Genomic DNA, 17,999 nt, shown 5'->3' with positions numbered 1-17,999 from the left:
AGAGTTAATATCTATTCTTTTCAAACTATTCCAAAAATAGAAAAGGAAGGAAACTTTCCACATTCTATGATGCCAGCGTCACTGTGATACCAAAACCAGATAAAGATTCCACAAAAAAATATATATATATATATGCCAATATTCCTGATGAACATGAATACAAAAATTCCCAATAAAATGCTAGCAAACTGAACCTAACAATACGTTAAAAAAAAAACAATTATTCACCATGATCAAGTGGGATTTATTCCTGAGTTGTAAGTGTGGTTCAATATTCACAAATCAATCAATACAATATACTACATTAAGAAAAATGAAAAAAGGATAAGAACCGTATAATAATTTCAATAGATGACAGATAAGCCACTTAGCAAAGTAGAGCATCCATGCATGATAAGAACTGTCAACAAAGTAGGTTTAGAGGGAACATACCTCAACATAATCAAGGCCAAATATGAAAAACCTACAGCTAATATCATCTTCAATGGGGAAAAACTGAGCTTTTCCTTCATGGTCAGAAACAATACAGGGATGTCCACTCTTTCCACTGTTACATTTAACATAGTACTGGAGTTCCTAGCCACAGGAATCAACAACAAAAAGAGATAAGATGAATCCAAATCATCAGGAAGAAATAAAACTTTAACTATTTTCAGATGATATGATAGTATATAAAGAAAAAGTGAAAGACTCCACCAAAAAATTGCTAGAATCAGGACACCTAGGTGGCTCAAGTTGGTTGAGGCTCTGACTCCTGATTTCAGCTCAGGTCATGATCTCAGGGTTGTAGAATGGAGCCCTGCATTGGGCTCTACAGTCAGCGTGAAGTCTGCTTGTCCCTCTCCCTCTGTTCCTGCCCTCACTCTTTCAAATAAATAAATAAATAAATAAATAAATAAATAAATAAATAAAATCTTTAAAAACCAATTGCTAGAAGTGATAAATGAATTTAGCCAAGTCACAGGATACAAAATCAACATACAGACATCTGTTGCATTTCTATACACCAATAATGAAGCAGCAGAGAGAGAAATTAAGGAATCAATCCCATTTACAGTTGCACCAAAAATAATAAGAAACCTAGGAATTGGGCAGCCCAGGTGGCTCAGCGGTTTAGTGCCACCCTCCACCCAGGGCATGATCCTGGAGACCCTGGATCGAGTCCCACGTCAGGCTCCCTGCATGGAGCCTGCTTCTCCCTCTGCCTGTGTCTGCCTCTCTCTCTCCCTCTCTCTCTGTGTCTCTCATGAATAAATAAATAAAATCTTAAAAAAAAAGAAACCTAGGAATAAACCTAACCAAAGAAGTAAAAAAGCTGTACTCTTAAAACTATGAAGTGCCAATGAAAGAAACTGTAGATGACACAAAAAAGTGGAAAGACATCATTCCATGATCATAGATTAGAAGAACAAATATTACTAAAATTTCTATACTACCCAAAGCAATCTACATATTTAATTCAATCCCTATCAAAATATCACCAGTGTTTTTCACAGAGCTTAAACAAACAATCCTAAAATTTGCATGAAACCACAAAAGACACTAAATAACCAAAGCAATCCTGAATAAGAAAAGCAAATTGGATGTATCACAATTCCATACTTCAAGTTATATTACAAAGCTATAGTAATCAAAACAGTATGGTCCTGGCACAAAAACAGACACATAAATCAACAGAACAGAATAGAAAACCCAGAAATGAATGCACCACTATGGTCAATTAATCTTCAATAAAGCAGGAAAAAATATCCAATGGGAAAAAGACAGACTTTCCAACAAATTGGGGTCTGAAAAACTGGACAGCAACATGAAAAAGAATGAAACTGAACTGGTTTCTTATATCACACAAAGACAAAATGAATTAAAGACCTAAATGTGAGACCTGAAACCATAAAAATCCTAAAGGAGAACAGAAGCAGTAACCTCTTTGATATCGACCATAAGTTCCTTCAAGATATGTTTCCTGAGGCAAGGGAAATAAAAGCAAAAATAAACTGTTGGGATTTGGTCAAAATAAAAAGCTCTGCACAGTGAAGGAAACAATCAACAAAACTAAAGATAACCTACAGAATGGGAGAAGGTATTTGCAAATGACATATCTGATAAAGGGTTAATATCTAAAACATATAAAACTCAATTCCCAAAAAAATGAAAAATCCAATTTAAAAATGGGAAGAAAACATAAATAGACATTTTTTCCAAGATGACATACAGATTGCCACAGACACATAAAAAGATCGCTCAACATCACTGATCATCAAGGAAATACAAATCAAAACTGCAATGAGATATCGCCTCAAACCTGTCAGAATGGCTAAAATCAACAGCACAAGAAATAACAGGTGTTAGCAAGGATGTGAAGAAAGGAGAACCCTCTTACACTGTTGGTGGGAACACAAACTGATACAGCCACTTTGGAAAACAGTATGGAGGTTCCTCAAAAAGTTAAAAAATAGATATACTAGCATCTAGCAATTTCACTAAGTATTTACCCAAAGTATGCAGAAATACTTATTCAAAGGAATACATGCACCCCAAAGTTCATAGCAGCATTATCTACAATAGCCAAATTGTAGAAGACATCCATTGACTGGTGAATGGAGATACACACACACACACACACACACACACACACACACACACAATGGAATATTACTTAGCCATTTAAAAGAATTAAATCTTGCCATTTGCAAAGAGATGATGGATCTAGAAAGTATAATGTAAAATGAAATAACTCAAAGACAAATACCCTATGAATTCATTCATATGTGGAATTTAAGAGGAAAAAAAAAGCAAAGAGGAGGAAAAAGAGAGAGAGAGAGAGAGAGATGCAAACTAAGAAACAGACTCTTAATTATAGAGAACAAATTGATGGTTACCAGAGGGGAGGTGGGTGGGAGGAAGAGTGAAATAGGTGATGGGGATCAAGGATGGTGCTTGTTGTAATGAGCACTACTGTTGTATAGAAATGTCATTACATTGTATACCTGAAACTAATATTACATTGTATGTTAACTAACTGGACTTTAAAAAACAACTTAAAAAAAATAAAGACTATTTAGAATCCCCCATCACCAAAAAAAGTATCCTATTTCTGTAGTTGGACAAATTTAATAAAACTATCAAATTGTAAAAAATTAATAATAATAAATCTGCATTTCTATTATGTCTTTGGATGGAATTTACAAAGGTATAATTTTTTAACTAATTATAACTGATTTTGGACTTTAATAAAAAGTTATAAAAATAATAGAAAAACTTCCATATACCTTCACCCAGTTTCCCTTAATGTTAACAACTTACATAGCATAGTAAATTACCAAATCCAGGACATTGACATGTGCAGAATACTAACTAAAAAACAGAACTTATTCAAATTTCACCAGTTTTTCCATTAATGTCCTTTTCCTGTCCTAGAATCCTATCCAGAAACCCACATTGCATTTAGCTGGTTTCCCCCTCTTAGTCTCCTTCAATCTGCAATTGTTTCTCATTATTTCCTTTTATAATGATCACAGAAGGAATATCGCGTTCTATTCAGTGCATCAAATCCAGGGTTTATGTTACTGACTAGTTATTCTAACTTGGTCACTTGGTTAAAGTGAATGTCTGAGGTTTTTAAAGCTAGAAACTTAATTCTTTTTACTTTTAAACCAAAATACACAGCATTTTAGATTTATTTAAGCATAGAAGCTTTCATACTATCAACCAAAATCAGAATATCCAAACAAGTCACTCCATAATATTTCTTGAGGAATAGTATCTGTTAAGCATTATGCTTCGTGAGCTTATTAAGAGGAAAAAGAGACTTTACTCATGTAAATATTATTGCTTATATGTGTATGTGTATGTGTAAGACCTGAAAGAACTTCCTTTTTTTAAGATTGCATTTATTTATTCATGAGAGACACAGAGAGAGAGGCAGAGACATAGACAGAGGGAGAGGCAGGCTCCCTGCGAGAAGCCCGATGCAGGACTCCATCCCAGGACCCTAGGAGCACGACATGAGCCAAAGGCAGATGCTCAACCACTGAGCCACCCACACGTCTCAAAAGCACTTCTTCGATATAAAGGCATATATTCCCTCAGATGATTGCTTCATTTGTATTATATCACTCCAGGCATGATGCTTTCTACTTGCCTTCCCAAGTCAGCTCAGGATTGTCCAGATGCAGAAAACAAGGAAATGTGAGCTTCAGCTCATGTTTTCTAGTGTTCCCTTGTGTGACATAATTGCAATAGAACAATCTCAGGTGGGAAGAGCAGTTCTATGGGAAATATCATTAGTTCAAGGGATCTTCAACTTTAACTAAAGCAGTGGGTTGGCTCTGGAGACCCAAAACAAACCGTAGAGATGTAAAGTGGCTATGAGACACCTGTTTCAAGTGCTACAAAATCTCTGAGAAGATGTCCAACAGATCCTTCAGACCATATCAGCAACCACTGCCCTCTCTGGTCCTCTCGGCTACCTCTAGTAGAATTACTACCTTCTACACTCTTTATTATCCAGTCCTAATATAATGTACACTGTGAAGCATGCCCTGACTTCCTACAGTGCATCAGAAAGAAGCAACAGCTCCTTCCATTACAGTCCTACTTCACTTTCCATGATTATGGCACGTATTTTTTCACAATTTTCATTCCTGTCTATGCTGTGAGTTCTTTAAGGCCATGGATATGAGACATATGCATATTTGTCTCCCCAGTGCCACAAACCATTGTTCCTGGCACATGCTGATATTCAGTACATGCTTGCCATGGCATATAGCTGTCCCTTGGTTATACATGGTTCAATCAATTTGTGATACTAGAGAAGATTCTTTTAGCCCCTGTGAATAGGATAACACTGAAAGAAAATCCTGTTGAAACAGTCAAGTCATCTGAGGCTTCTAAAAGTAAAGGTGAATTAACTTTCTTCACAATATTCCTTTTAAATTTTTCCCTTTAAGCTTAATTTTAAAGTCTCAGAAAAGCACAACAAACTTTGTTCCACTTGAGATTCAATAGAAAATCAAGAATAGAAAGGATGAAAGGCAAAAATGATTTACTTTAGCTATTAATTATAGAGGTTAAAGGAAAAGATGGCTTCCTTCTCATGAAGTACATTAATATGTATCTGTAATTAATATGTATAATCTGTTATGTCTAGAACAGCAAGAGGGAATAAAAAACTCCTAGAATCTCTGTTCAGAAGGGAGATAAGACTAAGAGCAGAAACCTTAGCAAGAAGAAAGAGAGATACCTCAGAATGACTCCAGCATTGGTCCTATAAGTTGAGACTCTAGGAGGCTGACTTTAACTCACATTTAACCTGGATCCATAGGTATTTCCAAATCAGGTGTCCAGCTGGGAGAGAATTACAGTTGACAGTGAAAAATTAATTAAAAAGGATTCTCATTTTAAGGCATTATGTGTGCTTTGTTTCATTTGGAGATGAAAGGAAGATTATTGAAAGCCAAAATTAATATATGCAGACATTGATACAGATCAATTTTTCAAGCATCTTTCTTCCCAGTTAACTCTCTCTCTCTTACCTTTCCAATCTCCCTCTCTTTCCTCTTCCATTGCATTATCCATCTCTTTCACCCATCCCAGTAACCACAGTTCCACCTCTCATTCAATTTAAATCCTTCTATCTCAAATTTAAAACCTAGAAGTGGCCTAAAGTCTTTTATATACCCCTCACTGTGCTAAATGCTGAAAATACAAAGACAGCAAAATAGCCTCTAGATTCCATAGTGCTTCATGAAACTTTCCATTGTAAACAGAAAAAAGCAAATAATTAGGTATGAAATACCTATTCCCACTTCTGGTAAGGTTCAGTAGATACATTTTCCTTATTCCTCCTCTTACACAAAACTGAAAATTCCAGACATTATACATATACAAATAACATATATAAGACAATGGTAGTGAGAAGAAAGTAGACTCCTAGGGTCCCTGGAACTTGAGTACAGTACAGTAGTGAGTTTCCTGAATTTTCTTTTTGCCTCATATATACCAGACTTGGTGATGACAAAGCTAGAAACTTGGAAACACAAACAGATGCAGATCAAAAAGCCCCCAAAGAAACCTGCTCTCTCTAGGAAAATGACCAAGAAAGGGATGATCAAGCAAGACAAAATTTTTAAATAATAATCACCTTACTGCAGCCAATACCACAAGGCAAAACTATGGCTCCAAGAAGCAGGAGGATGTCAAACTGAACAAAAGAAAGACAACCAATAAATGCCAACACCGAGATAACAAAGATGTTAAAATTAAATGATGAAGATTTTAAAGCTGACTTGACAAAAATACTTCAACAAGCAATTAAAACATGTTTAAAACAAATGAAAAAATAAAACTTTCAACACAGAAATACAAAATTTTTTTTAAATGGAAATTTTAGAACTGAAAAATACAAAAACTGAAATAGGAAAGCTCAGATGAGTTCAGAATGTAAGGGAAAAGGAAAGAGTCAGTGAAGTGGAAGATAGAATGATAGAAATTTCCCAATCTGAATGTGGCCACAGTGGCAGAGGTTTAAGTGATGCAGCCACAAATCAAGGCATGCCAAAAGCCATTGAAGCCTAGAGAGTCAAGGAACACATTCGCCCAAGAATCCCTACAGGATGCATAAACCTGCCAGTACCTTGATTTCAGCCTAGTGAAACTGATATCAGACTTCTGGCCTCCAGAACTGTAGGAGAATATAAATTTCTATTGTTTTAAGTCACCAAATTTATGGTAATTTGTTGCAGCAGCCACAAAAATTAATATAGCAAAATATACTTTCTTATTAAGTACACATGGGACAGTCTCCAAGATAGACCACCTACTGGGCTACAAAATGATACTTAATAAATTTAAAAGGACAGAAATCATACAAAGTATGTTCTCGTACCACCATGGAACAAAATTAGAAATCAGTAACAGAGAAATTTGGAAGACTCACAAATTAGTGGAAATTAAACAACACATTCTTAAATAATCACTGGATGAAGGAAGAAATCAAAAAGGAAATTAGACAATATTTTGAGATGAATGAAAATCAAGAAAAAACTTATGGAATGGAGGTCAAGCAATGCTTAGAGATAAACATATAGCTGTAAATGACCACATTAAAAAAGAAGAAAAAGGCAGTCAGTTCACTCACTTGGTTAGACCATGCTGCCAAAAAAAGGAAGAAAAATCTCAAATCAATAACCTAGACTTCTACCTAGAGTTACTAGAGGGAATAAAAAAGACAAAATATACCTTAAATAAGCAGGAAAAAAGGAAATAAAGATTAGAGTGGAAATTAACAAAATAAAGCAGAGAAAAACAATTTTTAAAAAATCAATGAAACCAAAAGCTTATTCTTTTAAAAATAAAAACTTAAGGAAATTGACAAAACTTTAACTAAATTGACCAAAAAAGTAGAAAACTCAAATTACTAGGATTAGAAATAAAAGAGACAACATTAATATTGACCTTACAAAAATGTAATAAGAGGAATACTAGGAACAATTGTGTTCCAATAAATTAGCTTAGGTGAAATGTTCAAATCCCCAAAAAGACACAAGTACTGAAATTTACCCTAGAAGCAATACGTAATCTCAACAGACCTATAACAAATAAAGTGATTGAGTTAGTAATCAAAAATCCAATGTGGGGGATCACTGGGTGGCTCAGCAGTTTGGCACCTGCCTTCGGCCCAGGGCATGATCCTGGAGTCCTGGATCGAGTCCCACATCAGGCTTCCTGCATGGAGCCTGCTTCTCCTCTGTCTGTGTCTCTGTGTCTCTATTTGTGTTTCTCATGAATAAATAAATAAATAAATCAAAAAAAAAAAAAAAAAAAAAAGCAAAATCCAATGTCAAAGAAAGACCCAGGCCCAGGAGGTTTTATTTTCAATTCTACCATGCATTTAAAGAAGAATTAATAACAATTCTCCATAAACTGTCGCAATGAATATAAAAGGAAAAAAACACTTCCCAACTTGTTTCATGAGGCCAGTATTACTGTGATACCAAAAACAGACATAGTCCCTGACTTTAGAGCATCAGTCCTTCTAATGGAGCGGCTATTTTTTTAAATATTTTATTTATTTATTCATGAGAGATAGATAGAGAGAGAGAGAGAGAGAGAGAGAGAGAAAGAAAGAAACAGGCAGAGACACAGGCAGAAGGAGATGCAAGTTCCATGCACAGAGCCTGATGTGGGACTCAATCCTGGAACTAACTCCAGGATTATGCCCTGGGGTGAAGACAGGCACTGAGCCCCTGAGCCACCCAGGGATCCCTGGGGAGCAGCTATTAAGCAAAGCACACAAGATGATATAAATTTACAGGGCTGATTGTGCTCCCAAGGACTGAAATCTGCTACCATGAATATGAGTAATGAGTGTTACCAAGTAGAAGAAAAAAAAAAAATCACCTACCAATATCTTTTATAAACATGGATGCAGAAATGCTCAGTAAAATATTAGCAAACTGAATCCAACAACATATAAAAAAATTATGTATCATAATTAAGAGGAATTGAAAAGATTCAAAGTGCCTTTTGCAACTACAATGGAATCAAACTAGAAACCAATAACTAAAGTATAATTTAAAAATTTACAAGCATTTAAAAACTAAAAAAATCTGTGGTTCAAAGAGAAAATTTTAAAGAAAATTTTAAAAAATATTGATCTGAATGAAAATGAAAATACAATATATTTGTGGGACAGAGCTAAAGTAGTACTAAGGGGAAAATTTATAACAATTATATATTCATTACAATCTGTAACAAATTTGTAACAATGCATATATTAGAAAAGATGAAAAGTCTCAATAATCTAAGCTCCTGCTTCTAGAACTTATAAAAAGAGAACAAAATTAACTGAAAGCCAGCAAAGAGAAGAAAATAATAAAAATAAGAGCAGATATCAATAAAAACTGAAAACAAAAGCAATACAGAAAATCAATAAAACAAAGAGCTGATTCTTTAAAAAGATCAATAATATTGGCAAACTTCTAAAAGACAAAAAGAGAGAGAGAGAGAAAAAAGATATAAACTGTCAACATCCATAATGAAAAAGGATATCACTAGACAGTGAAGACATGAAAATAATAATAATACAATAATATTACAAAAAACTTCATAAACATAAATTTGACAACTTAGGCAAAATGGGCCATTTCTTTTTTTTTAATTTATTTATGATAGTCACACACACAGAGAGAGAGAGAGAGAGAGGCAGAGACACAGGCAGAGGGAGAAGCAGGCTCCATGCACCGGGAGCCTGATGTGGAATTCGATCCCTGGTTTCCAGGATCCCGCCCTGGGCCAAAGGCAGGCGCCAAACCGCTGCGCCACCCAGGGATCCCAAAATGGGCCATTTCTTTGAAAAACACAAATTATCAAAATTCACCCAAATAGAAAGAGGTAATATAAGTAGCCCTATAACTATTAAAGAAATTGAATTCACAATTTAAAACACTTGAAAAGAATTTTCCAGGAAAAGAATTTTCCAGGATCGAATGTTTTCACATAAGAATTCTACTAAATATTTAAAGAATTAATACCAGTGCTATACAATTTCTTCAAGAAAATAGAAGAGGTAACATTTCCCAATTCATTTTATGAAATCAGTGTTATCTTGGTACCAAACAGAGAAAGACAATACCAAAACTGCAGACCTAAATTTCTCAAGAATACAGATGCAAAAATCCTTCACAACATTTTAGCAAATAGAATTCGGCAATATATAAACACCATTGTCAAATGGGATTCCAAAATCTCCAACACTCCCTAGTGTATTAAATATGGTCCAATGACTAAATTAATTACCTTACTGCTCTTCCTTTAATTGTTTGAATTTATAATCTCTATTAGAGGATTATTTGAACACCCCCCCCCTCAGTCCACAGACCACCAGAAATGAGCCAGTTACATATGATTCCTTTAAATTCTCCAATCTGACCATGGAGGATCTAACTACTAACTTGATTCAGACCCTAAGTATCTCCCTTTTGGACCACTAAAAAGTGAATATCCTTATCTCTATTCCCTATACTGCCTCTAAGGCTATTTTCTTCAAAGCATACCAAAAATGTAGTATACTATGTTGGTGAGAATAAGTACCCTAAAACTAGACTATCTGAGTTCAACTCTTATCTCTGCAACTTACTAGCTGTGAACCTTGACTTCAGCCCAGCTCTATCTCTGGTCACATTTATCTTAGATTTTGTATTGTTGACTCATTATTTCTGATATGTTGATGATAATGATGATGTAGGATGCAATAAAGTTTGTAGAGGCCTTTTACCAGTGTTATCTCACTCAATCTTCACAAGAAACCTATCAGAAATACATGAGAGCTCTCATTCCAATTTTACAGATTAGGAAACAGAATTTGAAGGGCTAAACAGCTTCCTGATCTATAACTTCAACTAGTGATAAAGTATATTCCAAACATATATTCTAACTCTTAAGCCTTAACCATATACATACTATTAGGCTTGGTGTTCAACCTAGGCCAGAAAAGAGGTTGTCTGTCACTAAATCTCCAATTCAAACTGATTTACTAATTTTCTTGAAAGTTAATTGGTTTCAAAAAAAAAAAAAAAAGAAAGAAAGAAAGTTAATTGGTTTCAACATAACTGAAGTTATTTGGAGATTCTCATTGTTTGACCTCCTATTAAATGAGTTGTACTGTAAATATACATACAATATATATATGTATAAAACACAGTTTAAGAGCTCAAGCAGTGAGCCAAATATTCTGGATTTGAATCTCAGCTCTATCATTTAGCAACTGTGAACCTTTAGGCAGGCTGTCTAATCTGTGAGACCCAGGATTCAGATGTGTGAATTGGAGATAATAGTATCTATCTACTTCTCTGGGTTGTTGTAAAGCATCAGCAATTTAGTACCTACAAACTGCTTTGGACAATTATCACCATTGTTAAATTTAAAAATACTATTATATGCCTTGTTTTATTTGGCTCCAAGGATTTTGACCCCTCAAGAGCACACAAACAAATATGTAAGAAAGAAAGTGATAAACAGAAAATGTTAGGCTAAATTTATGGAGGGAACAAAATCTCCCGAACCTTCTCATTCACAGATGAATGGTGATATACTATAACTTCAGGAGACTAACCATGTTGTTTTCTGATTTATTTTCAAAAGTCATAGTCCTAAATGATCACTACTGAAATTAAGTTGCCATGCTTTTTGATAAGGTAGGTCTTAAAAAGAAAAACAAATGTTACCATGTGCCTTTAAGCACAGTGCAAGTGATGGTTATAAACTAACAACAGGCATAGACTTTCCAAGTAACTCAAATCCCAACATTTGGTGGTATTTATACATTTTCTATAGACATTAAAAGGATCTGAGATGGAGATAACTGTATGAGACATATAAATAAAGACATTTTTATGTGGAGATTTTAAGCTTACCTCGTTTAGCTTTAAACATAAAAGGCAGAGAAAGCAGCAATCATTTTTAAATGAATTACCCTTTTCACATTTGAGGATTTATTGAACTGTAATGAATTAATTCAATTTAGATGTTAGAAAATATTTATATTTATATTGGGTATCTCATTTCAAAAAGTATATATTATTTAAAAGTCAAAGAAAAGGAATGTAATAGTGCTATTCAAGCAAAAACTCTTCAGTCAAGTTCTACCTAAATCCCATCCATTAAATTAGTCACTAAATGTGGGTAGGTATTTAAATTTTGTAAAATTAAATGTATACTCTACTACCTTAGATATCTTATAATGCCTTCCATAGAACTTTTTAAAATATAACTAGAAACCCTCCCACCAAATGGTATTTAGCACTTAGTCCAAATGAGAAAATAATTTCTTAATGGTATCATCAATATAAAGTTTAAGTCAAAGTTTGCAAATATATATATATATATATATATATATATATATAGAGAGAGAGAGAGAGAGAGAGAGAGAGAGTTTCTTTTTCTTTTTTTTTAAGATTTTATTAATTTACTCATGAGAGACGGAGAGAGAGAGGCAGAGACACAGGCAGAGGGAAAAGCAGGCTCCCAGCAGGGACCCCGATGTGGGACTCGATTCCAGGACTCCAGGATCACGCCCTGGGCCAAAGGCAGGCACCAAACCACTGAGCACCCAGGGATCCCCGAGAGAGGTAATTTCATTTAAGGCTAAGATCAAAGTTGTATTCTATATTGACTTAAAAAAAATTAATGACTTAGTATATAAACAATGTTGGTCAGAGGATATTTAGAAAACAAGGTAAATTGATAGGAGTTAAATGATGACCATTCAAAAGATTATCACAAAACCATATATTACCAGTTGCCAATTAGAGACCTGGAAAATGCATTTTTAAGGGTGTTAATATCAAGCTCACATCATCAACACAGAGTGATTATTTATCCTGTTTCTATGGGAAAAATGCAGGTGGAAAAAATGTACCTCACTTAATTACGCAAAGATCTTGTTCTGTTTTGTTTTAATCTAGGAGCTCCTACTATGCAAAACACAAAAGTTAAGAAAAATTTAGGTTTAAGTACATACAAAAGTACCTACAACTCGAGGATTTCTCTCACTACACATTGGAATTTAATGTCAAAAATTACCCATTTAAATCAATAATTAAATGAAACTTTATGTAAAGTTTACAATTTCACTGTTCTGCAGAACATTTAATACCTGGAACTAGGCCAACCAAAGATAATCCTTCATGATGGATTAAACAATTTATAATCAATAGATCTAAGATGTGGAATCATGCCTGATTTGTCAGAGGCAGAGGTCTGAGCTCAGGCAAGCTATGCCTGAGTGGATAAAACTAGCTTTCTATTGCACTCAGTGTCTGATTTTGTTGCTCTAGATTTAGGATTGCAAGTACATTAATGGTTATAAGTGATTGGTCTATTTACTTTAGCTTTGCTTCTTTGTGTAAATTGGCCATCAGAAAAAGTTTAAATGCTAGCAAATAGCATAGAATAAAAATGTAAATTCTTAGGAGGTGAATGTTGTCTGAAAATAGAAGTTTAGAATTAATTAAAGAACAGAATATAAACTGCAACAGCCCCACACAGGCTCAGGTCTTCAGCAATGGTAAATCCACCATAAGTGAGTATTCTATTCGTGAAGCACTCATTCACCAAGTGATGGATAGAACTTCAGTGAAAGTTTAAAGCATGGTTAAGTTGTCTATATTTGTGACTATTTATGGGAATCATGACTTTCAGAAGAAGTACGGCTTATGAGAAGGCCAGCACTCACACTGTGGCGAAGCAACAGTTACTGAAGATTCCATTATCATGAGCAAAGTTTGGTCAAAGATAAAAGAAAAGGATAGGAGGTACTCAATGATACCAACTTATACTGAAGAAAAACCCCTTTGGGAACTTATGCACCTCAGAAGGAATTGTGAACATTAGAACAGGAGGGAAAGATCTGCTCTTCTGATCTGTGGACTTGCTGTAGGCTTGGTGATTAAGCTAGGCCGTCTCTGTCCTTCTTTATACATACCCCAAGGCATCAAAGGGCAAACATAAAGGCCTCTCATACAGGAACCGGCAGTTCAGTGAAATCTTGGGCCACAGCCAACACGTCTGCAGACTGATTTCCTAAGTGCTGTGAGCCAAAAATTGAACAACATCTTGCTTTTCCTGAACATCAATTAAAGATTCTGCCCATCAAAGATACTGCAAAGGGCCATCCACAGTGTTTGAGTTAGCATATTTAAGGTGAAGTTGTACAATTTATTTCCAAAGAATGTGGTATTTTTTAAGGTTTAATAAATCATTTAATTTCTTAATTTGTAGAATCACTGAAAGTTTAGTTTTTTTATACAATGTATTCTATTAAAATACATATAAAATACATAAATATGCATATTCTGTATCATCTAAAGGTGCTACCTTACTGTTTACCAGTCTAAAAAATGCTGATTCATACATGTTGACGTTTTGTCATTTTTTGCTAACTAAATATTTCCAAAGGTCTTGGTAGGTTTTTATAAATATTCCCTTACAATATTATTTCAATCACTGCCCTTCCACTTAAACAAGTTCTTTTTTAAGAAAATATAGAAGAGGGATCCCTGGGTAGCTCAGCAGTTTGGCACCTGCCTTTGGCCCAGGGCACAATCCTGGAGTCCCGGGATCAAGTCCTGAGTTGGGCTCCTGGCGTGGAGCCTGCTTCTCTCTCTGTCTGTGTCTCTGCCTCTCTCTATATCATGAATAAATAAATAAAATATTAAAAAAAAGAAAATATAGAAGAGAACTTTATCCTGATCTTTAACTGAAGTATCTAAAATATTTAGAAGTATGAATAGACTTTTTTACTGAAAATATTATTTCTTAAGTCAAAGTTTTCTTTAGTTACATTTCTTTAAAATGTACTATGTTCTACCTAAAGCTACATTTCTACTCACAATATGATTTCTACTTTTTTTCTCACTTTGGCATCCTGGAAAAATAGACTGCATTTTATAAAATACTACCTTCATATTTACCTTAAATCATTTGTTCTCAAATATCTTTGCTACACCAACACAACTAAAAAAAAAAAACCTAACTCAGTCAGAAAAAGTGAGTGGCTTGCTAGCCAGTGATTTCAAGATCATTAAAAAAATCCTCTAATGGGATCCCTGGGTGGCGCAGCGGTTTGGCGCCTGCCTTTGGCTCAGGGCGCGATCCTGGAGACCCGGGATCGAATCCCACATCGGGCTCCCGGTGCATGGAGCCTGCTTCTCCCTCTGCCTGTGTCTCTGCCTCTCTCTCTCTCTCTCTGTGACTATCATAAATAAATAAAAATTAAAAAATAGTTCTTTAAAAAAAAAAAAAATCCTCTAATGTTAAAACAGATAAAGAAACAAACCCAGTGAAAGAAAACATTAACTCTTCAGATTAGCCTATAAAAGGCCATATAAATTTTTCTTTTGGTTTTGTTTGGAAGGGAGTTCATTTATTTATATTTTATTTTTTAAATTTCTTATTTTTGTGTCTTTTTGTACCTATCAATTTACATATTTCAGGTTTAAATTACCCAAAGGTACCCATGCAAACATAAAAAATGTAGCTAAAATACATAAAACACAGCAGCAGAAGTCATCAGCATATATTACAATACCAAGTAGTACTTGTAAAGATGCTTCCAAACTCAATAGGTTAGATTTTCCTGCCAAGAATAATTAAGGCCTACACAAAACTCCACAAGTTTTCCTGTCACCAGTTAATGAACCTCAGAATTAATTTCCACAGTGCTGAAGCTATTCTGAGTTGTCCATATAGAAAAAAAGACTTAAACTGTTTAGGAATTTATAGATCATAATTGACCTCGAAATATACTCGAAAACAAACAACATTGAGTGCTACAGTATGAGCAAATACCTACTAAATATAATATTCATATTTCAAAATCAATGGTTTCACAGTTACCTCACCAAAACTAACGCAAATTCTGTCTTCTCATTTTAATGGATAGGGATAGTGGGGTGGGAGCAGGGAATTGCTTGTGTGTTTTGGTGATGAAAGGAACAGCCTTTAACTATAACAGACACATGAAAGATGTTCAACATCTCTCATCATCAGAGAAATATGTATCAAAATCACAATGAGATACCATCTCACACCTGTCAGAATGGCTAAAATTAACAACACAAGAAACAATAGGTGTTGGTGAGGATGTGGAGAAAGGGAAACCATCTTGCTCTGTTGGTGGGAATGCAAACTGGTGCAGCCACTCTGGAAAACAGTATGTTAAAGCTTTTTTTAACAAAAAGTTAAAAATAGAACTACCCTACAACCCAGCAATTGCCCTTCTAGGTATTTACCCAAAGGACACAAAAATAGTGATTCAAAGGGTATATGCAGTCTGATGTTTATACAAGCATTATTAACAATAGCCAAACTATTAAAAAAGCCCAGATGTGCTTGAATGAATAAAGAAGATGCGATGTATGTACACACACACACACACACACACACACACACACACAGTGGAATATTACTTAGCCATCAAAAACAATGAAATCTTGCCATTTGCATGGATGGAGTTAGAGTATATTATGCTAAGGGAAATAAGGTCAGCCACAGAAAGATAAATACCTATGACTTTACTCATATTTAGAATTTAAGAAACAAAACAGATGAACATATAGGAGGGGGATAAAAGAAAAAAGGAGAGAAGGAAATAAGCCATCAGAGACTCTTAAAGATAGAGTACAAACTTAGAGTTTTTGGAGGGATGTGGGTCAGGGGGTAGGATAGATGGGTGACCGGTATTAAGGAGGGCACTTGTTATGATGAGCAATGGGTATTGTATGTAAGCAATAAATTACTAAATTCTACTCCTGATACCAATATTGGACTGTATGTTAACTACCTGGAATTTAAATAAAAATTTGAGTGGCTCAGTCAGTTAAGCATCTGCCTTCAGCTCAAGTCATGATCCCAGAGCCCTGGGATTGAGCCCTGCGTCCAGGTCTCTACTCAGCGGGTAGTCTGCTTCTTCTTTTCCCTCTCCCCCTCCCGCTGCTCATGCTCTCTCACTCTAATAAAACAATAATATCTTTTTAAATAAATAAATATCTGAAAAGAAAAAGGAAAAAAAGAAAGTAACAGCCAACTAGATAGGAAATGCCAGGGACTCCTGGGTGGGTCCGTGGTTGGGTGGCTGCCTTCAGCTCAGGTCGTGATCCCAGGATCCAGGATCGAGTCCTGCATCAGGCTCCTGCAGGGAGCCTGCTACTCCCTCTGCCTGTGTCTCTGTCTCTCTGTGTCTCTCATGAATAAATAAATAAGTCTTTAAAAAAAAAAGATAGGAAATGCCAAACACAGAAAGATTTTTACAACTGGAAACATAGTTTAGATTATGTTCCCTGATCATGTGTACATGTGTACTGAGTACTCCTTCTGTCAGTGAAAGGTGCATTTCTCTGGGAAACCATGGGTTAGCCACATACTAGGTGGTGCAATTTACACCAGTGCTACCACCCTGCACATGCACTGCCCTTTAGAATCTACAGAGTGCTTTCAAAGTCATGAACTCAGTATCCTTATGGTCATGGCATCAGCTCTGTGAGTTAACAGGTATCATAATTATCCTCATTCTGTGGATGAAGAAACTTGAGGCTCAGAAACATCAACTTATTCCATAACACCAATATACAAAAGATTATAATTTTGCTTAAAGTTCCAAACCATATTTTGAAGTACCACTGACTGGATCTGTCCCATTACACACTGACTCTGAGTGTGACCTGGCTATCCTGCTGCTTGAGACTATACCACTTTCCAAGGCAGAATGCCACCTCCACATGCAACAGCACAGTAAGCAAAGTACTGACTCCACTACTTCTTGGTTAGATTATCCTGAATCTCAGTTCCTACAATTAATAGCCACCTTAATAAATAGCTTGGAAATTTAAATTAAATGTGGTTTTATTTTTTTAAATATTTTATTTATTTATTTATGAGAGACACAGAGAGTGAGGCAGAGACACAGACAGAGGGAGAAGCAGGCTCCTCGCAGGGAGCCTGATGTGGGACTTGATCCCGGGACCAGGATCACACCCCAAGCCAAAGCTGAGCCACCCAGGTGTCCCTAAATGTGGTTTTAAAAAAACTGCATTGCAAATCATGAAATGCTGCATAAAACTTAATTCATTCAGTATACAAATATTAAATGTCTTCGATGTGGCAGATACTAGGGATATAATGCTTAGCAAGACAAATACGGTTTCTCACCTCCTGATGCTGGTTGATTGTTACTAGTCTGGACGATGATTATTAGTGACCTTAAGTTGATTAGCACACTCAAACAGAAATCTATAACAAAGTAGCAATTTCATAAAACCAAGACCAGAAGCGAAATGAGTAACAGAAAGAGCACAGAATGTGTGAGAAGGTATTTTCATTTATTTACCCCACTGGCTGGATGCTTAGAGGACAGTGTCTTGTTTTAGATACTAGCAAAGAAATCATGTGAACAATTTGGAAATGATTCATAAGAAAGCTACAAATCTGGTTAATTGGTTGGA

The sequence above is a fragment of the Nyctereutes procyonoides genome, unplaced genomic scaffold, assembly GCF_905146905.1.
Source record: "Nyctereutes procyonoides isolate TBG_1078 unplaced genomic scaffold, NYPRO_anot_genome, whole genome shotgun sequence".
Taxonomy (NCBI): Eukaryota; Metazoa; Chordata; class Mammalia; order Carnivora; family Canidae; genus Nyctereutes; species Nyctereutes procyonoides.
This window is presented reverse-complemented; position numbering follows the sequence as displayed.